General features: G+C 40.8%; 1 protein-coding gene across 1 annotated transcript in view; it reads right to left on the reverse strand.

Moving 5' to 3' along the window:
• The window catches only part of Ankrd44 (ankyrin repeat domain 44), a 277,873-nt gene that overhangs the window by 47,358 nt on the left and 203,039 nt on the right, over nucleotides 1-27,476 (reverse strand). The window lies entirely within an intron of this gene.

Consider the following 27,476-nt stretch of genomic DNA (forward strand, 5'->3'; position numbering starts at 1 on the left):
CGGAAGGAATGTTCATTTGTGCTAATGCATGAATTTAAAAGGACACAGGAAAGAATTATAAACATACTTTTAAAATATCGATTTATCAAAGGGAAAAGTGATCCATAAATCATAGTAGGAACAGACTTAGTGAATTTCTACTAATATAACAGTATACACATGGACAAACGATGAAACTTTAAAATAATTTCTCTGTTTTTAACAAGTAGTGAATATTTTCCATATATTAAATACTATTTTGCAATGTTCATTTAGTGACTATGTAAAAATCTCAGTAAGTCAGCGCAACATTATTATCAATAATACCTTATTTTTTTACTTTATATATTTTTTAAATTAGATTTTTTAAAATTTACATTTCAAATGTTATCCCCCTTTCCCAGTTTCCTATCCATAAACCTCCTACCCATTCCCCCTCTCCTTCTTCTATGAGGGTGTTCCCCTACCCAACCACCCATCCATTCTCACCTCCCCACCCTGACATTCCCCTACACTGGGGGGGCACAGCCTTGGCAGGACCAAAGGCTTCTCCTCCCATTGGTGCCCAACAAGGCCATCCTCTGCTACATAAGCAGCTGGAGCCATGGGTCTGTCCATGTGTACTCTTTGGATGGTGGTTTAGTCTCTGGGAGCTCTGGTTGGTTGGTATTGTTGTTCTTATGGGGTTGCAAACCCCTTCAGCTCCTTCAATCCTTTCTCTAACTCCTTCTACAGTGATGAATTTCTAAAGTAGTGGTTCTCAACTTTCCTAATGCTGCAACCCTTTAATACAATTCTTCATGTTGTAGGATCCCAACCATAAAATTATTTTTGTTGCTACATTGTAAGTGTAATTTTGCTTCTGTTATGAATTGTGATGTAAATATCTGTGTTTTCAGATGGTCTTGGGTGACCCCTGTGAAAGGGTCATTCGATTCCCCAAGAGGGCCTTGAACCATAGGTTGAGAACCTCTATTCTAGACTGTCCTCTCCTGGTGTTATTACTACTGCTATTAAGAATGATATGTGTTTGTGCATCTTAAATCTGTATGAATATTCATGTGATTTCCTGATGATAAATTAGAGGAAGGAGAGCATCAAGGCTTTTGATCTGTAATTGGCACAAAGGATCCTTCTAGTTATGTAAACCGAAGTTTAGCATGGCTTAATGTGTGGCACCATCGTTCCTATGCAATTCACTGCCATCTCTAAGCTTTTATACTGAGTCTCCTCAGAGCAGCCACTCTCCAAGGAGGCTGTTACTGAATCTCACAGAGAAAGGAAACTCGCCACATTGGAAACAGCTCTGAGGCTATTTCCAGCTGATCTCTCATGCTGGGATGGGAGAGTGGACATGTCTCTTCATTCTCTTTGCAGTAGCAAGCACATTTTAGAACATCAATCTTATTTTATATAATGCTTCAAATTTTAATTGTGCTCATTCTTTTTGTTTGTTTTGTGTTTGTTTTTGTGTTTTTGAGACAGGGTTTCTCTGTGTAGCCTTGGCTGTCTTGGAACTCATTCTGTAGACCAGGCTGGCCTCGAACTCAGGGATTCACCGCCTCTGCTGGTGTGTGCCACCACTGCCCAGCATTAACTGTACTCATTTTAAAACCGTGAGTTGACTCACATTTAAGCTATAACAAAACTTCATCTTTCCCACGAATTTAACAAAAGTAATTTCAACTTGTAAGAAAGAAAAGAATAAAAAAAGTCAGTGTTGGGGTTGGGGAGATGGTTAAGTCAATAAACTCTTTGCTTTACGAGCCTGAGACCTGCGTCCGGTCTCCAGAACCTGAGTAATAGTCTAGGCATGGTGATGCGGGCTTCTCAGCTCAGTGCTGGGGAAGTGGAGAGAGACAGGAGCTTCCCTGGGGTCCCGAGGCTGGCTAGCGTAGACCATCCAGTGAGCTTCAGCCCAGTAGGACACCCTGTCTCAAAATAGGTGAACCTGAGCAAGGACAACCAAGGTCGTCTCTGACTTCCACATGTATGCAGAAATACAAGCAGCACATGTGCCCGCACACACACACACACACACACACACACACACACACACACACACACACACACACACACACACACACACACACACACACATGCACATACACAAAATATATGCAGCATATGTGCCCATACACACACACACACACACACACGCACACACAAACTTAGCCTTTAAAACATTTTTATATCTATGAATATCTGACTCTATGACACTATTAAAATTTCTTAAAGCATTTATTTCTGCTTGGTAAATAAAGTTATTAGAAATTTTATTCTAAACCTACCGCCGATGGGTGACATTTCATAAATATTACTGGCACAAATACCAGAGCATCTACCTACCAGGATTTTAGAATTGAGCCTTAACGGTTCTTGGAATATAGGCAGATTGGGCTAAGAATTATGGGCTTAGGGATTAAACAGTTCGTTCATTTTAGTAAAAGCCACACTGTAAATGAACAGAGAAAGAATCTCTCCTCTAGCAGGAGTATGTCAAGAGTTTTAACGACAGAACTACTGAACATGAGTGCTTTATTGGAACCAGGAGCGTCAGCCACCTTTTCCAAACAGTCCTTATGTTGGGGCAGGTGGATTTAAAGACTTGGTCACTTGTCTATAGCAAATGTCCTCTGCTTAAAGAGAAGCAGCAATGGCAGCAAAGAAAAAGGACCCTATGCACCCACGGATGCTTTACTGAAAGTTTTTTGATAGTATTTGAACAAAAAATTATAGTGTGTACGTGCACATGTACATGTGCATATTCCTGCCATGAGTGCACGCGTGTGTATGTGTGTATTCATGCCTGCGTGAGTGTGTGCATGTGTGATACTTGTGGTACTGCTCCCATGTGTGGGCGCCCTTTTTGGGATGCAGAGATTAAACTCAGGTCGTCAGCCTTGACTGCACATGCCTTCACCTACTGAAGCATCCTGCCTTCTGCTAGTCTTTCAAGAACTTCATTTAAAACGTTTATTTCTAGCTATATGAATAAGTATTTATCTGAATTTCTTGCATTATAAAAATTATGTTTACATTGTTTTTCTGAGTAGATCTGTTTCCATATACCCAACTGTTTTGTTTTTTTTTTAATCCTTCATTTCCCTCTGGGTATAACTGGACGCCAAGCCAAAAAGCTTCACTGCTGAGCAAACAGATGATTTCCTGCATCTCAACCTTAAGAACTTGATCCCAGAAGTGATTTTAATGAAATAAATAAAAACAATCCAGGGTCGTCTTTTCTATTTTAACACTGAAGGTGGTCCTTCATTATCTGTAGACTCTGAAAACTGCACATACTCAACAAACAGTAGAATAAAAATGACCAAAACGGACCCATGCTGAGCGCACAGTTTTTGTTAGCATTCCCTAAGTAGTAAGGCATAACTATGTATGAGGCACTTACAGTTATTATAAGTACTTTAGAGAGAATATGTAGATCATATGCAAATAAAAAGCCATTCTATGTAAAAAATTTGCACATCTATGGATTTTGGTTTCCACAAGAGGTCCTGGGTCAGCCTTCCACAGACACTAAGAGACTGTCCCACTTTTTTTTGCCAACCTAGTCTATGACTTCCTGGTCAGGATATTGGACACCAACACTAAAGCCCTTTTCCCATGATCGAAATTCACCATATCTTTTGCTGCAATTAAATACCCTCCCACAATAATTACTTTGCCTTAATTATAGTATCTGCAGCTCCCTTCTGCTGGTGAGATGCCAAGTTAGTTGTTTTAAAGACCTTATCTACAGCGAGTAGAAGTGTATTGTTCTTATCCTTGGCTGTGCTCAGGCCTGGTGGGAGCCCAGCATTGTTGGTACAGCACTGACCTCCTAGGATGAACACCGCTACATGGGGAAATGTCCCTGTACTTCCTGAAAAACTGGACTTGCCCACTGCAAAACCATAAGCCTCTTTCACATTCAACCAGTAGTGGTACCAGCCTGGATAAATCAGGTATTCGACCAGATGTTTTCCACATGAGCCTTCCCAATCATTTGTTGAAGAAGTGAATAAATAATTCAAAATGGCTTTCCAACTATATATTGTCAGTAGAGATCTATTTTTTTACACATTCATTTTGTTATTTGACTTTTCTTTTCTGGATTTTTAAATTTACATTTCAAATGTTACCCCCTTCCTGGTTTTCCACTTGAGAAACCCACTATTTCCCCTCGCTTCTATGAGGGTGCTCCACCACCCATCCACTCCCTCCCACCTCCCTGCCCTAACATTCCCCTACACTAGGGCATCAAGTATTGAAAGAACCAAGAGCCTCTCCTTCCACGGATGCCCAACAAGGCCATCCTCTGCTACACATGCAGATAGAGCCATGGGTCCATCCATGTGTTCCCTTTTGTTGGTGGTTTAGTCCCTGGAAGCTCTGCAGGAACTGGTTCTTCTTATGGGGTTGCAAACCCCTTCAGCTCCTTCAGTTCTTTCTCTAACTCCTCCACTGGGGACCCTGTGCTCAGTCCAATGGTTGGCTGTGAGCATCCGCCTCTGTATTTGTTGTGCTCTGGCAGAGCCTCTCAGGAGACAGCTATATCTGGCTCCTGTCAGCACGCACTTCTTGGCATCCGCAATAGCATCTGGGTTTGCTGTCTGTATGTGGGATGCATCCCCAAGTGGGGCAGGCTCTGGATGGCCTTTCCTTCAGTCTCTGCTCCGCACTTTGTCTCCATATCTCCTCCTGTGAATATTTTTGTTCCCCCTTTTAAGAAGGAATGAAGCATACACAGTTTGGTCTTCCTTCTTTTGAGCTTCATGTGGTCTGTGAATTGTATCTTGGGTATTCCGAGCTTTTGGGCTAATATCCACTTATCAGTGAGTGCATACCATGTGTGTTTTTCTGTGATTGGGTTACCTCACTCAGGATGATATTTTCTAGTTCCATCCATTTGCCTATGAATTTCATGAAGTCATTGTTTTTTTTTGTTTTTTTGTTTTTTTGTTTTTTTTTGGTTCTTTTTTTCGGAGCTGGGGACCGAACCCAGGGCCTTGTGCTTCCTAGGTAAGCGCTCTACCACTGAGCTAAATCCCCAGCCCCGTCATTGTTTTAAATAACTGAGTAGTACTCCATTGTGTAGATGTACCACATTTTCTGTATCCATTATTCTGTTGAAGGGCATCTGGGTTCTTTCCAGCTTCTGACTATTATAAATAAGGCTGCTATGAACATAGTGGAGCATGTGTCTTTGTTATATGTTGGGGCATCTTTTGGGTATATGCCTGGAGAAGTATAGCTGGGTCTTCAGGTAGTACTATGTCCAATTTTTTGAGGAACCTCCAGAGAGATTTCTAGAGTGGTTGTACCATCTTGCAATCCAATCAACAATGGAGGAGTGTTCCTCTTTCTCCACATCCTCGCCAGAATCTGCTGTCACCTGAGTTTTTTATCTTAGCCATTCTGACTGGTGTGAGGTGGAATCTCAGGGTTGTTTTGATTTGCGTTTCCCTGATGATTAATGATGTTAACATTTCTTTAGGTGCTTCACAGCTATTTGGTATTCCTCAGTTGAGAATTCTTTGTTTAGCTCTGTATCCAATATTTTTAATAGGGTTATTTGATTCTCTGGAGTCTAACTTCTAGAGTTCTTTGTATATATTGGATATTAGCCCTCTATTGGATGTAGGATTGGTAAAGATCTTTTCCCAATGTCTTGGTTGCCATTTTTGTCCTAATGACAGTGTCCTTTGCCTTACAGAAGCTTTGCAGTTTTATGAGGTCCCATTTGTCGATTCTTGATCTTAGAGCATAAGCCATTGGTGTTTTGTTCAGGAAATTTTCTCCAGTGCCCATGTGTTTGAGGCTCTTCCCCACTTTTCTTCTATTAGTTTCAGTGAATCTTGTGTTACATGGAGGTCCTTGATCCAGTTGGACTTGAGCTTTTACAAGGAGATAAAAATGGATTGATTTGAATTCTTCTACATGTTGACATCCAGTTGAACCAGCACCATTTGCTGAAAATGCTATCTTTTTTCCATTGGATGGATTTGGCTCCTTTGTCAAAAATCAAGTGACCATAGGTGTGTGGATTCATTTCTGGGTCTTCAATTCTGTTCCATTGGTCTATCTGTCTGTCTTTGTACCAATACCATGCAGTTTGTTTTTTTTTAATCACCATTGCTCTGTAATACAGCTTGGGATTAGGGATGGTGATTCCACCAGAAGTTCTTTTATTGTTGAGGATAGTTTTGGCTGTCCTGGTTTTTTTGTTATTCCAAATGAATTTGCAAATTGATCTTTCTAACTCTATGAAGAATTGAGTTGGAATTTTGATGGGGATTGTATTGAATCTTTAAATTACTTTAGGCAAGGTGGTCATTTTTACTATATTAATCTTCTAATCCATGAGCATGGGAGATCTTTCCATCTTCTGAGATTTTCTTCAATTTATTTCTTCAGAGACTTGAAGTTCTTGTCAGACATATTTTTCACTTGTTTGGTTAGAGTCACACTGAGGTATTTTATATTATTTGTGACTATTGTGAAGAGTGTTGTTTCCCTAATTTTTATTCTCAGCCTGATTATCTTTTGAATAGAGAGAGTAAGGCTACTGATTTGTTTGAGTTTATTTTATATCCAGCCACTTTGCTGAAGTTCTTTATCAGCTGTAGGAGTTCTCTGGTAGAATTTTTGGGGTAACTTAAGTATACTATCATATCTGCAAATAGTGATATTTTGACTTCTTCCTTTCCAATTTGTATTCCTTTGACCTCCTTTTGTTGTCTGATTGCTCTGGCTAGGACTTTAAGTACTATATTCAATAAGTAGGGAGAGAGTGGGCAACCCTGTTATTGTGTGAGGTACAATGTGTGCTTTGAGCTTTAGCAAGGTTTCTTTTATGAAAATGGGTGTCCTTGCACTTGGAGCATAAATATAAAGAATTGAGAGTTCATCTTGGAGGAATTTTCCTTTGATAACGTTTTATTCAAAATCGATTTGATTCAATCTTAGAATAGCTATTCAAGCTTGTTTCTTGGGACCATTTGCTTGGAAAAATTTTTCCCAGCCTTTTACTCTGAAGTAGTGTCTTACTTTGTCACTGAGGTGTGTTTCCTGTATGCAGCAAAATGCTGAGTCCTGTTTACATTTCCAGTCTGTTAGTCTATGGCTTTTTATTGGGGAATTGAGTCCATTGATGTTGAGACACAGTAGGGACCAATAATAATTGTTTCCTATTATTTTTGTCCTTAGCAGTGGCTATCTTATGTGGCTATCTTCTTTTGGAGTTATTGACAGAAGATTACTTTCTTGCTTTTTCTAGGGTATAGTTTCCCTCCTTGTGTTGGAGTTTTCCCTCCATTAACCTTTGTATGGCTGAATTTGCAGAAAGATATAGTGTAAATTTGGTTTTGTCATGGAATATTTTGGTTTCTCCATCCATGACCATTGAGAATTTTGCTGGCTATAGTAACCTGGGCTGGCATTTGTGTTCTCTTAGGGTTTGTATGACATTTTCCCAGGATCTTCTAGTGTTCAGTCTCTGTTGACAAGTCTGGTGTAATTCTGATAGGTCTGCCTTTATATGTTACTTGACCTTTTTTCTTACTGCTTTTAATATTCTTTCTTTGTTTTGTGCATTGGGTATTTTGACTATTATGTCAAAATATGACGGGAGGTCTTTTCTGATTCAATCTATTTGTATTTCTGTAGGCTTCTTGTATGTTTATGGGCATCTCTTTCTTTAGGTTAGGGAAGTTTTCTTCTATAATTTTGTTGAAGATATTTACTGACTCTTTACGTTGGGAATCTTTGCTCTCTTCTATGCCTATTATCCTTAGGTTTGTTCTTATCATTGTGTCCTAAATTTCCTGGGTGTTTGGGTTAGGAGCCTTTTCCATTTTGCACTTTCTTTGACTATCGTGTCAATGTTTTCTATGGTATCTTCTGCCCCTGAGATTTTCTCTTTTATCTCTTGTATTCTGTTGGCGATGGCTTTCGTCTAAGGCTCCTGATCTCTTTCCTAGGTTTTCTATCTCCAGGGTTGTCTCCCTTTGTGATAATCTACCATCTATCTCCTTTGACCTTCTGAAAAATAACTGACAATATTTTTGAATGTAGGAAGTTGAGGGAGAAGGGCTGCCATTGGTGCCCAGCAAGCAGAGTCCTGGAAAATTAATAAGCATCCTGGAATGCACATGGTAATGCCCATGACGAGCAACCCCCAGAAGTTTTCCCTTTTAAGATATTAATAGTACAAAGGCTGGGAAGCCCTCCATTAGGGAAGTAAAATAAACCTAAAGAAGTATTCCCTTTGACACACTGGGAAGGATTACCACCCACAGAATAGAGATCTGAGTCAGGATTCCATCTCAGACAAGCTGCAGAGGGAAGCTCCACAAGGGAATGCCCCAGTGTGCTCTCAGGGAGGAATTCAGTAAGTGTGGATTCTCTGGCAGCACAATGGTTTGCACAGAATGTGTCACCAACTTGATAAAGAGAAATCTATCCTTCACATATAGCTTCTCTGCTATACAATGTGCATGCAATGAAGAGTGAAATAGACAACAGATATTAACCAAACTCCACAGATGAACTCAGATAGCTTTTGATTCACCTTAAGTCTTTTCTTCTTTGGGGATACATTTGGCTTAGGAGGTGGAGAGAAGTAATAAATATCACCAATGTTGTAACACCTGAGAAAAGCTGCAGCCATTTCAGATTTTAATCACCTTACCCCTTATTACAGATGTGAACTGTGTGGCAGATGCTCAAGAGGAAAAGCTTTATCAGTCCTGTGCATCTAATTATTTTTCTTGGAGAAAATTAGGCAAAATTCCAAGGCTACAGAAGACTCATGCTGTGTCGGGAGTTATTAATTACAAGCAGACTTAAGAAGCATTAATTTGTTTTGGTAACCATGCCAGGGTGTATCTAAGTCTGCCAAACAGAATGAAAAGGGGAGGCTTGGGAGAAGGTGAGTTTCTTGGAGCAGTTGGTAAAACAGGGGATTAAAACCAGATGGCCCTGATGTGTCTCTTCTAGCCAAGCTCCAAACAAAATATTTCTTCTGCTGGAGTTTAAATTAAATTGATGCTCAACTGCCTCACTCTCAATCACCTAAAGTCAGTTCTTTTTTAAAAAATGGGTTCTTGTTTTGCTTTGAGATAATTAACATATACTCTAATACACAAATACACACACGCACACACACACACATACACACACACACACAAAGGGAAGAAAATTAAACAAAATACAGATGTTGGTTTTCTGTAGGTAGGAAAAAAATCACAGATTTCAATATTATACATTTTTTCTATGAAGTCTCCAAAAATTCTATAACTAGGCACATAGCATTTTCAAAATGAAAAAAATAGTCTGCAACAGGACAATTATTTATAGCTCATCTGTTCTAAGTCCATTCACCACTTATAATCCAGTCCTGCTTCTATAGCTATCTTCTAAATATCAACATGGTTGTATATGTTGGAAGAAGATAAATAGTCATAGATATTAATGAACTTTAAGTCTTTCCCAATATTATATATCTGGCTAAATAACACAGTGCTACATAGGAGGCTAATATATTACTCAGGAACAAAGTGGCCCAAAGTCCTCTCTAACCTACTTTTCATGGGGTAGTACACATGTCTTTGCATGAATAGATAAAGGGAAGGACAAAGGAAGAGATTAGATACCAGGTCACTGGAAAGGATCTGCAGCAGAGCTGTGTTTAAGCTCAATGTCTAGCTTACATACAACCTACACATTCTGTTATAGCAAATGTTGGTTCAAGTACAAATATTTTCTTTAAAGTATGAAACAACATATACAGATAATGCCTCAACCTCATGGTCATGGAAGAATGGAAGTATCTTGCTAAGATACTAATAAAACTCTAATGATTGAACTTAGCATATATCAAAGAAACAACTCTGCTGTAAAACAAACAAACAACAACAAAACAACAAAACCAACCAGCCAAACAAACAAACCAAAAAACCAAAACCTAGCAACCATTTATGTTCAGACACTAATAAACAACCAGGTTCTTCAGAAATGGTAATCTAGTAACTGTCTGATTAAAGCGATACAGAAGAGCTTCAGTATGGATGTTATGAAGGCCAATGTTGGGAGAATACAGGAGAAAAATGGCTCAAAGTCACAACAGTTTGAGGAAAACAGGCAGTCAATCAATAGACTCAATAGAGAACAGATTCTCATCAGTTCTGGTCTTAAATAGCCTTGAGATGTTCAAGTGTCCCTCACAGAACAAAAGACATGTCACATTCTTTCAAACCTTTCTTCTCTCTCGTGTTGAAATTTACGCTGGATTTCTGACATACAGAACTGTAAGATATTACAATTGTGCTGTGCTCTATCAAACTGGTGGCCATCTATGATGAAAGCAGTGGAACACTAACACATCCATGGTATTTGTAGCTTGTTCTTTCTGGGTAACTGTCTTAGTTAGGGTTTTACTGCTGTGGACAGATGCTATGACCAAGGCAACTCTTAAAAGGACAACACTTAACTGGGGCTGGCTTATAGGTTCTGAGGTTCAGTCCATTATCATCAAGGCAGCAGCATGGTAGAGTCCAGGCAGGCCTGGTGCAGGGGGAGCTGAGAGTTTACATCTTCATCTGAAGGCCACTAGGAGAAGACTGGCTCCCATGTGGTTAGTAGGAGGGTCTCATTGCCCGCTCCCAAACAGTGATACACTTCCTTCAATAAGGCCACACCCTGGGCCAAGCATATTCAAGCCACCACAGTAACTATGAGAGCTGATCACCTTTCTCTGTGTGACAGTCCATGGATATACTTTTATATAGCGCCTGCTCAAACCTTTGCCCACTTTTCAGTTGGAATATCTATTTCTTCAGTGTTATCTTTTAGAGCTTCTTTAAATATTCTGCATGAGTTCTTTGTACCCAACTTTTCATATGAACACCACTGTAATCTCTGAATGGTGTCCTTTAATCAGCAAAAAAAAAAAAAAAAAAAGAAGATTAATATAGTTCAACATTTTGCAACTTATTTTAGAAATCTATCCCTCTGAGAGTATGTTCCCTGTGTGTTCTAACACAATGGTCCTCAGCCTCCCTAATGCTGTGACCCTTTAATACAGCTTCTCATGTTGTGGTGACCCCAGCCATGACATTATTTCATTGCTACCTCATAGCTGTAATGCTGCTACTGTCATCAGTTGAAATGTTAATAGTTTTGAAAGTAGGGTTTTGCCAGAGGGGTCGTGACCCACAGGTTGAGAACCCCTGTTGTAATGCCTCTCTTTTCTCATCTTTCCAAAATGAAGCGCAATCCTACTTAAATCGAATTTTGTGTGTAGTAAAAGCACATTCATTCCCCCCCCCCAGCAAAATGTGGTTAAAAGGTATTTTGCTCTCCTACTGAACTTTCGTGCTGCATTTATTGTTAGAGAAGACACTGCATGGGCAGACTTAGTCTTTAATTTCTGATCCTCTACTTTGTCTCCTATAAATCCAGATTATTTTCATTTTTATAACTCTGTAATAGGTCTTTGATATCTGGAAGCAAAGTCTCTAGGCTTTTCTTTTTTCGAGATATTTACATATTCTTTGCATTTCCTTGTAAAATTAAAAACCCGCTTTCAATTCACATATGTGTGAAGAACCTTACTGAGATTTTGATGAATCCAAAAGTCAGGTGGAAGTGGTTTACTATCTCTAGTGATTACTTTCTAGCCAACAGATAGAGTATTTTCGCACTTATTTCTTCCATAATGTATTATAGTTCCATCGGACCATTTGGTACTTTTTATGATTTGAAAATTATAATTTTATGACTGGGTCTTTTTAAAATTTCATTTCCCGCTTGATAATTCCTGGGGTAAAGAAAAGAAATAGAATTTTAAATTACTGGCCTTGAATATGCTAAAGGTGTGTAGGTTTCCTTCAGTTTTAAAAATAAGTTTTACTGTTTTCATAGAAGGAACATTTCTGTATTTTAGATGCTAATGTAAATGGTACTGTGTTTATAAATATAAATGGCATCTTGGGTTTTTTGTTTGTTTGTTTTTGTTTTGACTGGCACAGAGAAGTATTCTAGCTTGGATCATATTGGCCTTATGCTCTCGACAGTCCCTTCTTGAATCAAGTTCTGTGGAGGATATAAAAGGGGATGACCCACTTCATGCATAGTCAATTAGGCTATCACTACCTCAATGTCTGTAACTTAATTACATATGCAAGGTTTCTATTGTCATTACTGGGATGCTTTCCTAGTGCCAAACCTACCCTTTATTATGTTTTTGTTATTTTCTTGGTCCTACTACTGGGGATTGAACCTAGGTCTTCATGTATGCAAGGCAAGTGCCCTGTCACTGAACTACAGCCTCAGTGTGAGTGTGGTGTACATGCATGTGTGTCCACGTGTGTGAGAGCATGCTTATGTAGACACGCATGCACATAGAGGCCACGGGTTGACGTCGAATGTTCCTCCTTGGTTGCTCTCCACTTCAGTGCAACAAGGTCCTCACTGAACATGAACCAGCCAATTCTGCAGGCTCACTTAGCCAGTTTTCCCTGGGACTCCTATCTCTGACTCCTGAGTGTGGGGTTGTAGGCAGGTCCATATCAGCTTGGCTTTTACATAGGTTCTATAGATCTAGTCTCCTGCTCTAGTGCTAGCAAGGCAAACTCTTTATTGAGCCCTCTCCCAGGCCCTGACACTTCCACTCCAACACAGGTAAAAACGGTACGTGCTATGAATATTTGGCTTTCAGTGTTTCACTATTAAGCTTTGTGTTTCTACCAAAGATGGTTTGCTAAAAATCTTTATCAGATTTATGACGCTTCTTTGTATTCATAGTTCTTTAAGTTTTTTATATTTTATGCAGACACTGAGCTCTGCCTAATGCTTTTTAACTGCACTAAGCTATTTTGCTGATATTTTTTTCCTGCCTCTTCTCTTCATATGGTAAATTACCTTGCACAGTTGGTCAATGTTACCCTCCGCCTGCATTCTTAGAACACCCGCACTTGGATTGTATTATCCTTTCAACATGTTGCAGTTAATTTGCTGACATTTTGTTTAGGAATGTCAATATTTTCAGTACAAGTTTTCATCCAAAATATTATTTTGCCTCTACATTGCATGGTCATATTTTTTTAAAGATAAGCTTTTGAGAACTAAAAAGATGACACAGTTCTTAAGGCTGTGTACTACTATTTCAGAGAACTTGAATCCAATCCCGGTACCCATGTCAGGTGGCTCACAACCACACATCATTCTGACAACTTCTTTTGACCATCATGAATATCTGCACTTGTGTGCACATGTTCACACACTTCATGGATATATGCACTTGTGTGCACATGCTCACACACTTCATGGATATATGCACTTGTGTGCACATGCTCACACACTTCATGGATATATGTACTTGTGTGCACATGCTCACACACTTCATGGATATATGCATTTATGTATACATGCTCACACAGTTCATGGATATATGTACTTGTGTGCACATGCTCACACACTTCATGAATATCTACACTTGATGCACATGCTCACACACTTCATAGATATATGCACTTGTGTGCACATGCTCACACACTTCATGGATATATGCACTTGTGTGCACATGCTCACACACTTCATGGATATCTGCACATGATGCATGTGCTCACACACTTCATGGATATATGCACTTGACGCACATGCTCACACACTTCATGGATATATGCACTTGTGTGCACATGCTCACACACTTCATGGATATATGCACTTATGGGCTCATGCTCACACACTTTATGGATATCTACACTTGATGCACATGCTCATACACTTTATGGATATATGCACTTGTGTGCACATGCTCACACACTTTATGAATATCTACACTTGATGCACATGCTCATACACTTTATGGATATATGCACTTGTGTGCACATGCTCACACACTTCATGGATATATGCACTTGTGTGCACATGCTCACACACTTCATGGATATCTGCACATGATGCACATGCTCACACACTTCATGGATATCTGCACATGATGCACGTGCTCACACACTTCATGGATATATGCACTTGTGTGCACATGCTCACACACTTCATGAATATCTGCACTTATGGGCTCATGCTCACACACTTCATGGATAGATGCACAGGCTCTCACATACAGATGAATACACAAACACACAATTAAAATATAAAATCTTTTTTAAAACTATAATATCTAGTCCTTGTCCATGCTGATGCATGCACATAGTTCTTTTATCTAATTTTTGTGTTGTTTCATGTAGAACCAGCAAATGTTACAGAAGCTGTGGTTGCAGTAGAGTAGTTCACTCACTTATTTCCTGCCACTATCAAATTACAATATATACTAAATCTATCAAAATGGGGCGTGGTCTAACTCAGATGAGTTACTGCATGTTCTTAATAAATACACAGTGACATTGACCCTATGTCATCCGGTGGTACTCTAGGTAACAGTGGCTTTCTGTCAAAAGTCAAACAAACAAAATCTTTATTTTCTTTTTTTGAGTGCCATCTGGTAATTCTCTTGGATTGCAGCTACTGTAAACACTAGTAACCAGCTTCTCTACTTCAAATGTGACACCAATGCAGTCCTCACATATTTACATAAATCTGGCTCAAGGTTATCAGAGGAAGCTCACGAACGAGTTGGAAGACTCAGACTCTCCCCCTGCAGGAGACTGTGAAACACTGTAGTTCCTTCAAATGCTTGCTCTGCAAATTAAAGCCTCTTGAAGTGGAAATACATACCATGAAAAATAAGATAGATAATGATGAGTAATTTCACTGAAACTGTGTAGACATAGTGTCATTTGTGTTGACCATTCACCTCCCAGAGCATCATTAATTCAACGATAAACACGTGACTGTCGTCTATAAGGGCTTCACTCCTTAGACACCTCATATAAACATGAGGTTTCCTGGAGCACAAGCATCTGGGCTGACCTGAAAGACAGCAGGGTCTTCACCTCTCCCCATTATCCTTGTCTATCAACACAAGTACTCCTTGGAGTGCTAGACTAGCTGGAGTCATGCACCGTGTGACACTTGACTGCAATAAGTGACAGTCACCTTGAAACGGTGACAGGTGGTCAGCTCTAAAACACTCAGGGCCATGGGTTACATTTGATTGATTCCACTCGCCGAGCAGGTACAGCTCTTTGTGTTTTACTGGGAAACAGGATGACTGCATTGTGTTTCCATAGTGATTTCTGAGAGCAACACTCAAGCATAAAAGTTACTCTTTTAATCAGCAGTAATTTTCATCTGAATGATATTCCCATGTTACCCTGAATCAGCGCTGTGTTAATTTACTTTCTGCCTCAGGTCAGGGTGCAATTCGTTTGCTTTGAGCAATGGAGGTTTTTATCTGAGGGGTAGGCGTAGGAGAGAGATGCAGAAGCTGAGAGTCATGGCGATATAATTAAAAAAATACAGAGCAAAAATAAAGAAGACAACTGACTTGAAGGCAAAATTATTAACTATAAAATAAAATTTAAAAAATAGGAGACAGTGAAGGCATCCCACTTCAGAAAGATTTCTTGCTTGTTTGCTTTTAGTCCCTAACAAAGTCTGTGCCAGCAACACAAATGTCCTTTAGATGCCATCTCTTAATGTTAGATGACAGTATAAATTTTCTGCTGTAAACACCAATAGATGGTCTATTGATTCTGTCCCAGGCCATAAAATACACAGCTTTAAGGGAAATTTCTACTGATTCAATTAAGGCTAATCTTGTTGGGACTCAAAAACACTGGCCAAAGACCACGGAGACTACGTCTGCACATGCCTACTTAATGAACAGTAAAAGAATCGGCACAGATTCGAGTAAGTGGGTAAGAAAGCTGCTATTATCCTAAGCAAAAGCAAAGCAGATGGGAGAGACTTGACACACATAGTCAGATACGTGCCCGCCTCACATCGGATCTTTTATGAATGGCTGATCCCAGATGGCAGTGCGATCAGCAGCATGGGTTTAGATACAGCATCTATTTTATTTTTGCTTCAGCATATCATGTCATTTACAACTGCTTCCTTTAATGGGCAAAGCAGATATCATCAGTATCAGAGGAGCCATTACTAGCTCAGCTCTCTGATAGCTCACAGATCAGCACTGGTTGATTTAGTCAACCACGTTCAGACACCCCCACCTGTCCTCATTCAGCCCATTATCCATTCCTGTCGCTACCCCACAGCCACACAATGGTGACAAGACAAGGAGAAATAGAGGGAGAGAGCTTAGCCAACACACTACCCTGATGGGAGTCAGCAAACATCTCATTAACCACAAAACTCACACAGCATTGCACCTGCACCTTTCTGGGGCTCCTGCTTGACTCTAGATTAAAAAAAAATGATTAAAAAAAAATCAGAAATACGGAACTCAATAAGAGAACTTATTTTACCAGTTATTTATTACATGCTGGTTTCCATTGCTAGATAGTAAGCTTACAGATACATCATTTGTTTTAGTTTTTAAATATTCATAGGTATGGCACAATGTGCAGGAGATGGGGCCTCTTTTAAGTTACAGACAACGAACACAATAATCACTGCTTTTCTCTCTCATGTTCCAGGCACCGTGCTAGACAATTTTCTTACACTCTGTTTGCCCAACTTTATTGAAGTGAAATTAATGTGCGTGCATGCGTGCGTGCCTCTGTGTGTGTGTGTGTGTGTGTGTGTGTGTGTGTTTTAATGGCAGATAACGTAATGTTTTAAAGCATGTATACACACTGAACTGATAATTGCGAACTACTAAACTTCCACTACCTTACAGGTATGTCCATGTTTGTGTGTGTCTGCATGCATGTGCGTAGAACATTCCCCACCTCCCTGTAATACAGCATTACTAACTATGGTCGTCAGGCTGTTGAACAGGCATTCAGAATCCCCCACAACTCTAACTGTGCAGTCACTGATGTCCCCATGTCTCCTGACTCCCAGCTTTTGGAAACTTTGTTTTTACGAGTTCGCTCCTTTTTAGATTCCATCTATAAGTGAATTTGTATAGTGTTTTGTCTTTCTGTGTCTGGTTAAGTATAATGCATTCCATATTCACCCATACTGTTGTGAAGTAACAGGACTTCCTTCTCTTAAAAAGCTGAATAATATTACATTGCACATAGTGTGTATATATATATATATGTACATATATATTAATAGTTATATGTACTTTTATATATTTATATATTTTTATGATTTTATATTTTATTTATATATAACTATACATTATATAACAATAGAATATATTATTATGTATAAAACTATATTTATAAAACTGTTTGCATACATGTGGTATATAAATTTATTTATTCATCCCTTCAGCGACAGTTGTTTTCAAAACTTGGCTACCCTGAATAATGGTTCCATGAACACACAAATCCCTTTAAAATACTGATTTTATTTTCCTTGAATGTATACCCAGGAGAGGGATTGATACTATATGAGAGTTCTATTTTTAATTTTCTCCTGTTCAAAATAACCTAGACTCCATTTAACAGCTAAGGCAAGATATGGAGTGTAATGGAAGTGAAGTAAACGCTCAAAGACCTTGGAGTTGGCCTCAGGCCAGGAAAAAAAAAGCAAACATCCCTGAACTCTCACCATCCTCACCCCATCCTGACTTGCCACGCTCCCATAGACTCAGGTTGAGTTGTCGGGTGTGTGGTGGGAGGTGAGGAGAGCAGTATTGGGACCAGACAGTGGCCCTGCAGGAGATAGGTTAGTGTAAATTCTACACACTGGCACAGATGCTAGGAGCCTCTGCCCTGCCATGGGTTAGCAGTGCTAGGAGCAGAGTTTTTCTGGACATCTATGACCACAGAGCTTTTGAGATGCAGACAGTAATTGGACATACTGCCACAGGAAGCATGAAAAGGGAGGAGGGGAAATAGTAGCCATGCTGTGCTTGGGGGAAAAAAATGTATAGACCACGTGGCAACAGGCCAAAGCACTTTCACAGGAACTGGATCAGAGCCAAGCAGAACAGAAAGGGATGGGGTGGAACAAGCCAAAGAGCCAGGGGTAGCTATTACGATTCTATTATTATCCTGGGAAGAACCTGGAGATGTGATCCAATATTTATGTGGTATGGTTTTATCTTCCAAACTAGTTTCTGATTCCTTTGAAAGTTATGACCATGTATAACATATACCTGTGTCAACCACAGTTCTCAGTACATTCCTCTAAACCCTCTCCATGTTTTGGAAAGCAGCTACTGTAAGGTGGCTAACGTAAGAGAAACCGCACCTTAGAAGAAGCTCAATTTCCATCAACTATAGAAAAAAAAGGCAGTAGTAAGGACCTCCATCTAGAGGGCAAGTCCCCTGCACCAGGGGCTGGTGTATTCTGAATGGCATAGGGTCTTGAGTAAGAGGTCACCACATAAGAATCCATCAGCTTTCTCTTGCTTCCTTTGAGTCTCATTCCACAGTCAGAAGGAAACTTCTTAATCACCTAATTAGCTGTACCTGCCACGGTAGATGAACACGAGCCCCAGATTTCCCACTGCAAGTTTATAAAGGATGCTTATAAAATGACGATGACTTATAATGAAGACTAACACAGTTTTAAAATGTATAAAAGCTGAAAGTACACCCTGATCTCCAACTTAACTAAGGGCCGATACCAAGTACAGTCCCCATTATACAGGAAATCTTGACCAAATTATAATTACTGTATTTTTTCATTTAAGAATGAGTGATATTCAGTGTGCTTCTATGACATTATTTCTTTGAGATACTGTTTGTTCCATATCAACGAGAAGAATTTGGGAATAAGAGAAGAATGTACAAACTTTAACAGGGGGGATCTTAAATAATATATTGAGTGTGAAATACATCGTTGTTTGAATGTGAGATGTCCTCATGGGCCCATGGATTTGTATACACTTGGTTCCAACTGATAGCATTGTTTTTAGAAGGTTGTGGAACTTTCCAGGGCTGTTCAATTGATGGTCTAAGGTTTGTGAGAGAATACATAACATGTGCTTTGCATGATGCTGCAACATTATATTGTCATCTCTAAAGTTCACGGTTGAGAAGCACGCATTCCAGTTACCCCCTTCCAAAGGTTACATAATGTTTTAAGATGACGATTTTATGCTGGGATGCATTCACAGTTATCCTGGGCCACATACAGCCTTGTAGACCCTTGGCTGGATATCCTGAGGGATAAAGCCTCCCTGAAGGGGTGGATCACTGGAGCACATCTTAAGGTTTTATAGCCCAATCTTACTCCCCATCCGTTCTACGACATTGACAGAATGTGATAAGCCATTCCTTTTCCTGGGGCCATCCCTTTCTTACCACAATGAACTGTATCCCTTTCTTGAACCATGAACCAAAATAAAACCTTTCTTTATTAAACTTCCTTTGTCAAGATTTTGACAGAGCCATGAGAAGAGTAACAAGTACACTCATGTAGGTCACTACCCTTGGATAGGTTTCTATCTTTCCTGGGATGTCTTCCTGACATCCTCTGGTGGGGCAACCCCCAACTGGGCTGCTGTCCTGTCTCACGGATGCTGCCTCACAGGTTCTTAAGTAAGGGGTATGGTGGTTTGAATAAGAATGGCCCTCATCGGCTCAGGTATTTAATGTTTGGTTCCCAGTTGGAGGAACTGCTTGGGAAGAACTAGGTAGTATGGCTTTGTTGGAAGTGTTTCACTGGGTGTGGGCTTTGAGGTGTCAAAGTTCATGCTATTCCCAGTCAGCCCTTCCTGCCTCCTGTTTGTGGGTGATAGGAGTTCTCAGCTACAGTTGTAAGCCATGCCCGCCCGCCTGCCTGCCTGCCTGCCTGCTGCCATGTTCCCCACCATGGTCATGGGCTCTGAAACCACAAGCCCCAATAAACTCTTTCTTCTGCAAGTTGCCTTGGTCCTAAGGTCTTGTTACAGCAATAGAAGGTAACTAAGAGGGAGGAGAGAAGAAGAGACAGGGTGGGGAAGAGGAGAGAACAAGGCAGATGAACTTCGTTTTCAGTTCACATCTAAACTACTCCATTCTTAAGAATCTTTGTTTCCTACATCACCAGGTCTTTAAAAGCTTCCCCTCTAGAGGTAATGATGCCTATTTGACTCTCTTAGTGCTCACTATACTGTACATCGGGAAACAATTACTAGAGAGAGGTAGGTGTGTGTGTGTGTGTGTGTGTGTGTGTGTGTGTGTGTGTGTATCTGTCTGTGTCTGTGTGTGTGTCTGTCTGTGTGTGTGTATGTGTCTGTCCGTCTGTGTGGGGGGGTCTGTGTCTGTGTCTGTGTGTGTCTTTCTGCATGTGTGTGTGTGTGTATGTGTGTGTGTGTATCTGTCTGTGTGTGTGTCTTTGTGTGTGTGTGCATCTGTGTGTGTGTGTGTGTGTGTGTGTGTGTGTGTGTGTGTGTGTGTGTGTGTGTGTGTGCAACTCTTAATTGGCCAGGTATCTCCACAGCAGTTTTACATATATTAATTAGCACATGTTTGTAGCTATTGAAGAATAAAAATAATAAGAGAGATTACAATAAAATGCTTTCATTTTAGTAAGTATTCACATGTAAAGAGAAAACCAGTCCATAAATATGTAAATTTTCTTTTCCTCTCAAACCTGCCATCTTTTATGAAAGTCTTCCAAACAAGCAAGACAATTAAAATACATAAAACACTTTAAATACTTAAAAGCTAGCCTTTAAAATTTACCCCTAAATCAAGCTGGGTCATTCAGCCAAGTGTCCCTTTTGTTCAGTGCTATGTGGCGCCTAGTAAGTGCTTGAAGCTATTAGGACATTCTATCTTTCAAGGTTGAAGTTTAATCCATGCATACTTCGAGTCAAGAATCGTTTCTTTTTCTTTAGAGCTGAACACTCCTCTTCCCTTGCACAGGGCTCCGGCGTGTGACTGAGCAGTGAGTCACCAGTAAATCTGACCACAGTTCTGTTCTCCTTCTCCCTACACCAGGGCCAGTCTCCGTTATAAGACTGCCACCCAAGATAAAACTCTCTAACAAATGCTGAAAGCTCCGCAAAGCATTTCCGTTACAAACATAGCTTCACATCAGATTACTCAGTCTGCTCCAGTGGATAAGCCCTAAAGGCTGCCTAACACTGGAGCTTCCCCCACCGACGGCCGCAGTGGAGAGCAGAACGAGGCAGCTCCTCTCTGTCTTCTCCATGCCTGCTCCCTCTGAGGGTGAAGGGATAGAAGACGACGCTCTTACTATGCACCTTTGCCAGTGATGCCTGCCTGGGACAGGTGCTCAAGTTATTTCTCCTTCGGGTGCCACAGTAGTTCTCCTCTTCCCTGCAGCTCTCTTGTTCCAAGTAATTCCCCTGCCTCCTGGTAACTGAATCTCCCTCCTCTGCTCTAAGAACACTGAGCTGCCCTCCCCCCACTACCACAGACGGCCAGCTGTGGCCTCAGATACACATCTGGGCATTGGGAGCATGTGACACCCCCGTCACTGCTGAAAGAGGAGTGATCTGTCACAATGGGCTTTTTTATATGACCTCCTGGCAAGCAAAGTCAGATTGAAGCCATTTATATTTATCATACGCCAGACCGCTGTGCCCTCTAAAGTGCGTGCACATCTATCAGACACCTAGCCCACCTCACTGAACTGCTTGGCCTTTGGTCAAGGCAGCCTTTCTCCCATCATGGGGATGGTGGGATCCATAGCACAGCTAAACCTAAAAAAATTCTCTCCATGCTCTTAAGCTTCCTGCCTTCCCAGTTAGTCTTTAGACATGGTCAAGTGGGCTACAGCACTAGTATTTGGCTTTGAAGTGCAGGGGCGACACTGAAGGTAATAAATTTTGTTAATGGTTCTTTCATCAAGGGCCAGAATGATTCATAGTGAAGCTAGAAGGATTGTCTTCATCTTGTAATCAGGGTCTTGTAAAGGGTCTGCATCAGACCTCTGGCTGAATTGTCTATTCTAGTGCTCTGAATATATATTTATGTCCTACTTCTGTCATCTTTTGTGGACTCCTAACAGTGAGAGGCTGCTAGTGACATCAGAATGTCCATGTCCATCTCGACCCCTCCCTGGGGTTCCATCTAAAAGCCGTGCATCAGGTCAACAGTAGAATGGTCATATTTGCATTGCTGGGGGTCACACAATGCTTCTTAGGCAAAGCCTAAAGCTCAAAGTCATGAACTCTAAGACTCATAGAACCTCTGGGGACAGAAAAAGGGTATTAGAGGTTTGTTGGAGATTTGGGCTCAAATTCACTGATCATCTTCAAACAACCTTTCTTATAGATGTCACTGCTCCCTAACACAAAAGTAACTTTTTTAAAAAAGAAAACTAACTCCTTTAAACCGTTTGTTAATACGAAGAAATTTAATTAGACGCTGAAAGGCATTCAATACAGACACATGTATTTATTCAGAGCCAGTTGCTAACAATGCTCAAGTCTGTGATAAAAATCAGTAACATCTAGGAGCTTATAGGAATGTAGCGTGATTTTGTTTTTAGTTGCCCAAAACATAGCTCTCTTCAGGGAATCACGACACTTCCGGATTGTACCTGCAGGGACTGTCTGCTCCCCCGACTTACTCTTACTGTGAAAGCTCAAGTCACAGGAGATCCTGGGGAAGCAGCCAAATTCCAAGTGATTATGATTAGCGAAACTTTGGACTGAATTTAATCTCAAGTCTCTAGTTTCCGATCTATCTTTCTAAGTAGTGCAGGCAATTTATGTAATTACACTAGAAAACTCGTTTCTCCACGTTGAAAGTCAAAGTCCTAAGAGTCTTTATGTTCACAAACAAACGTTCAATATTGTAAAAGAAAACTAGAATGCCAACAGACACTGAAATTCCAAGTAGGGGCATGCTTCCCACATCTCTGTCTTCCCGGCGAGTCTGAAAGCCTTGCACGCAGGGGCCGGAGCCCTCTGCCAGCTCTCTTCCTTCTCTGAAGCAAGCACTTGATTCAGACACAAGGTGCTTTATTAGACATGAACTCCACGCTCTGCTTTGATAGTTTGAGCCCAATTGAATTTGACGGATCATAGTTCTTTGTACACATTGGTGGGCAGATTTTTGGAGCACGCTCAGGACATACGACTTTGATCAAGAGCAATGAGAACACTGGCTTAAGTGAGTGGATGAGATGGGATCCTGAACCTGGCTCTTCTGTCAAGACTGAGAAATTCATCACTTTCTAGGAGATTTTGTTGCTGGAACCAGCACAAAATCAGCTTAAATAGAGTTAAAAGAGTTAATGTAATTTCTCTTCCATTTTGATTGCAGCAAAATAAGTTGAAAACAAAAATATGGTTTATAAAGCCTAATCTTTTAATTACAAACAGGAGCCACAAACCATGAATGCCAAGCAAATTGCACTAAGTTAAATGTCACAGTCATTTATACATATACATAAAATTTAATGATACATATTTAATGATCTGCATAAAAACCCAGTAATAGCTCAACTAGCTAAGAGGAGGGGCTGGGAGTAAACGTCACCAACTCTACAAGAGTCAGCTAGTTCCAAAAGCCACCTGCCATTTCAGCTCACTGCAGCTCTCCAAAGACAAAGCTTGGTCTAGTAGAAAATATTCATTTATACTCTCTGTTCCCTCTACAGGTCAGAGCACAAACTGAGAATGTGAACTAAATAAGGGTCTCTTGGGGGGAGATGGGGCTGGAGAGATGGCTCAATAGCTAAGAGCCATCTGTCTGTCTGCTCTTACAGAGGACCAGGGTTCAATTCCCAGTATCCATGGGGCAGTTCATGACTGTCTGTAGCTCTAGTCCCAGGGTTTCTGGCACCCTCACACAGATATACATGCAGGCAAAACACCAATGAGCACAAAGGGGGGAGGGTTCTCAGAAGAAAGTTAGCTCAGAGACTCTAATAGGTGACACTGAGTATCATGAAACAGAACTATTTGTGGAAAAGCCCAGCACAGAATCAGGGCCAACTTGTTAAAAAGATGACCTCGGGTAAGATGGGGGGATTGAGATAAGGGGTATTTGGCATGACAGTGAATCAGAGAAATCTGCCCCCTGTGTATACTGCCTCATTGGTTTGCTTTTCTAACATCTAGTGCCTAAGGCAATGGGGATTTTTAGGGACTGTGATGTAAGTGTGTTCCCAAGGGGAGAGAAAAAATTATAAATGCTCCACCATACCAAAAAAAAGCTACCTTGCCTTACTTCTTCATTTAACACTTGTCCAGGGATGACCCTATTCTCTCTCCTGTCCTGATATGATAGAACCTTCATCCCCATCCCATCTCCTCCCAAGCTAGTTCATTGTTGGATGAGATGCAGGAGGATAAGATACCTGCAAAAGTAGTGCTGTGTGTGTGTGTGTCTGTGTGTCTGTGTGTGTGTGTGTGTCTGTGTGTGTCTGTGTGTGTGTGTCTGTATGTGTATGTGTGTGTGTGTAGCGGAGCACACCTGGTGTATAGGTGTATGGAGCAGTGTAAGACTGTTCTCTATTCTGTTTGCTTTCATTCGGCATTGAGGGTGCTTCTGACAGTATCCACAGCCTGCTTAGGAACTTTGCAAAGTATACACTGTGCCCAAGAGGAATTTCAGAATGCATTTCAAAATGGGACTACATAAAGCTTTCCATCCAACAATAACATTCAGGAAAATCCTGTTTGTGTGCTAAATGAGTTGTGGAGTTTCCTTCTTAAAAGCAAGCAAGGGTGGTGCTTCTACTAATTTATATTGATAATCTGTCCTGATTCAACTGACATTACCAGTGAAGATCAATTACTTCTCTCCACACATCTTATAGACTATTCCTAATTTCCATGAATAATGAGAATACAAAGACAAGAGTTGATTTAATCAAAGAGCCAAGTCTTTGAAAAATATTTTCATCTGATAAAAGAGTATTGTCCCTAAAATGGAGTTCCTAAGAAAGGAAAACAGCGCTTGCAAAGCATCACTTGGACCTAAAGAAGGTGTTACAAAGAATTATGCTGTCTATGCTGCAGGACTGAAGGTAACTCATTATAGCCCCATAGAGCAGCTCACAGTATTGAGATTATAACAACAAACTTTGTAATAAAAGTTCATAAATCTAATTATAGCATATGGTTTTCTGGAAGAAAAGCAATTAAAGACAGCTGTGTCTTAAGTAGGTTTCAGAAGACAGGCTCATGATGGGTAATTACAATGGTAAGTCTCACTCTCCCAGTGATGACAATACACACTTATACTTGTGCACACATTGTAAGGAGCTTGGTGTATACGCGGTCTAAACACAAAGTCACACTTCTTACAGATCTACAGCAAGTGCCACTGCAAAGCTGGCGTTAAGAGACAAAGATGGCATTGCCCTTTAAAAACCAGTTCCTGGAAAGCATCAGCTCTGTTTGAAAGGCTTAGGGTGAGTGGGGGCTTTAATCTGTAATGGAGAGTGGTGGTTTGCTGAATAACCACTTCCTTTAAAATCAGAACTCATAAGATATGCCATTATGAGTCCTCGTCCTCCCGAAGGCCAGCGCCATAACTTTAGACAAACTACTTAATACCTCCATGACTTGTTTGTTCACCTGCAAGATTAGCGGCTGCTCCTTGGCTACTTGGGATTCTATATCACAGGTGGTGCCCATGAGTCCTGAAATCACTGGCTTCCTACATCTGCTGTGGAGGGAGGTAGCGCTTTATGTTATTCCCTTCCCTCTTTATAGTTTATGACCACCTCAACGAGTGAACATGCAGAAGAAACTTCAAGTAGTTTTCAAAGAGAGACCACAGTCCTTCTCCTTCCTCTTCTCCCCTTTGATTGATCTTGAGTCACCATGTAAGATATCAAGCTATACTAGAACAACACAGAAAAACCCAGAGAATAGTGAGGTACAACCATAATCCCGGAAGTGGGGAAAAAGAAGCAGGAGGATTGCGTTTGAGGCCAGTCTGGCTAGATGTCAGAATTATAAAGGGAGGAGAGAAATAACGGGGAGAGGTACAGGGGGAGGAGGGGAGGAAACGAGGCATAACAACACACGGGGCTAACACACATCTTAGGAAGGTTATCTGTTTATACCTTCTAGCCCATGACGCCATGACAAGAACAACCCTTGAGACTGTGCTAGCCCAGCAAGTGGCCTCTTCACATACGTTTGCCTAGAACTTAGCCATCCCAGAAGCTCCCTAGCTCACAAGAACCTTGAGGGAGAGCACATCACTACGGCTGTTTTCAGCCACTAACGTTTGGGGTGATTTATTACATACGCAGCCAAAGTAACTGAAGAGGAACTAGGGGAAGAAAACTAACAACTAAAAACACAAAACAGAATGGAAAACTGCTACTCATTCCCAACATCAAACAAGGGGACTCTTCAGCCTTCACAAGGCCCTCAGAAAAAGATAATATCAAAGTCTTTGAGAATGGTGAGGGTAAATACAATTCACCAACTGGTACAACACAAAACAATACAAGAATAATTCCGCCTTTGTTTCCAAGCTGGGTAACTTTTAATAGGTTTTCCCATGTTCCCAAAAAGAATTATAATAAGTCTGCGCCTAAGTGGAAGCAGCTAAAGGATAGTAAAAGGCACGCTCCACTCAGTTCTGTAGACATCGATCTGCTGGCTTGCTGGCTCCCTACCTTACCATATCTTTCTTAGTAAATCACATACGGTAGACTTTTTGTGGTTCTTTAGTGGAACGACACAGGAAAGTAGGGGAAAAGAAATGAAAGTAGGGTGCTTGGTTGGTAGGTTGAGACAAGATCTTACTATACAGCCCTGGCCAGACTGGAATTGGCTATATTGACTAGACCGGCCTTGAACTCATAGCCCACCTGCCTCTGCCTCCCAAGTACTTGATTAAAGGTATATGCCATCACACCTGGTACAACGTCTTTACTTCTTAAACAGGGTAATAGTATAAGTCCTGGCTGGCCTCAAACTTGAGATCCCCTTGCTTCAGCCTCCCAAATGTTGGATTTACAGGCTGTCTTAGTTAGGGTTTCCATTGCTGTGAAGAGACACCATGGTCATGGCAACTCTTATAAGGAAACGTTTCACTGGGGCTGGCTTACAGTTCAGAGGTTTAGCCTATTACCATCATGGTGGGAAGTATGGCAGCACGCAGGCAGACACAGTGCTGGAGGAGCTGAGAGTTCTACATCCAGATATGCAGGCGACAGGAAAAAGAGTAAGGACACTGACCTGGCTTGAGACCTAAAAGCCCATCCCCCACAGACATACTTCCCCCAACAAAGCTTCATCTACTCCAACAAGGCCACACCTCCAGATAATGCCTGCCCCTTTGGACCTATGGGACCATTTCCATTCAAACTACCACATAGACATATAAACATGTTCAAGGGCACTAAAGAAAAATGGCACTCGTCATCAGCCCACAGACTGTGAGTTTGAATACTCAGGCATCCTGATGAAGCTGGACCAAGTGTGGTGTCAAGAAAGTAGCAAATTGTGATCTATACCGGGATACAGCTATGAATGAACTTTCCCCTCAGCCTCCCCAGGAAGATTTCAAAATGGATTATCTTACATTAAAAACTCAGATTTTAGGTCTGGCTATATGGCTCAGTGGGTA

This window comes from Rattus rattus, chromosome 4, assembly GCF_011064425.1.
Source record: "Rattus rattus isolate New Zealand chromosome 4, Rrattus_CSIRO_v1, whole genome shotgun sequence".
In the NCBI taxonomy this organism is placed as follows: Eukaryota; Metazoa; Chordata; class Mammalia; order Rodentia; family Muridae; genus Rattus; species Rattus rattus.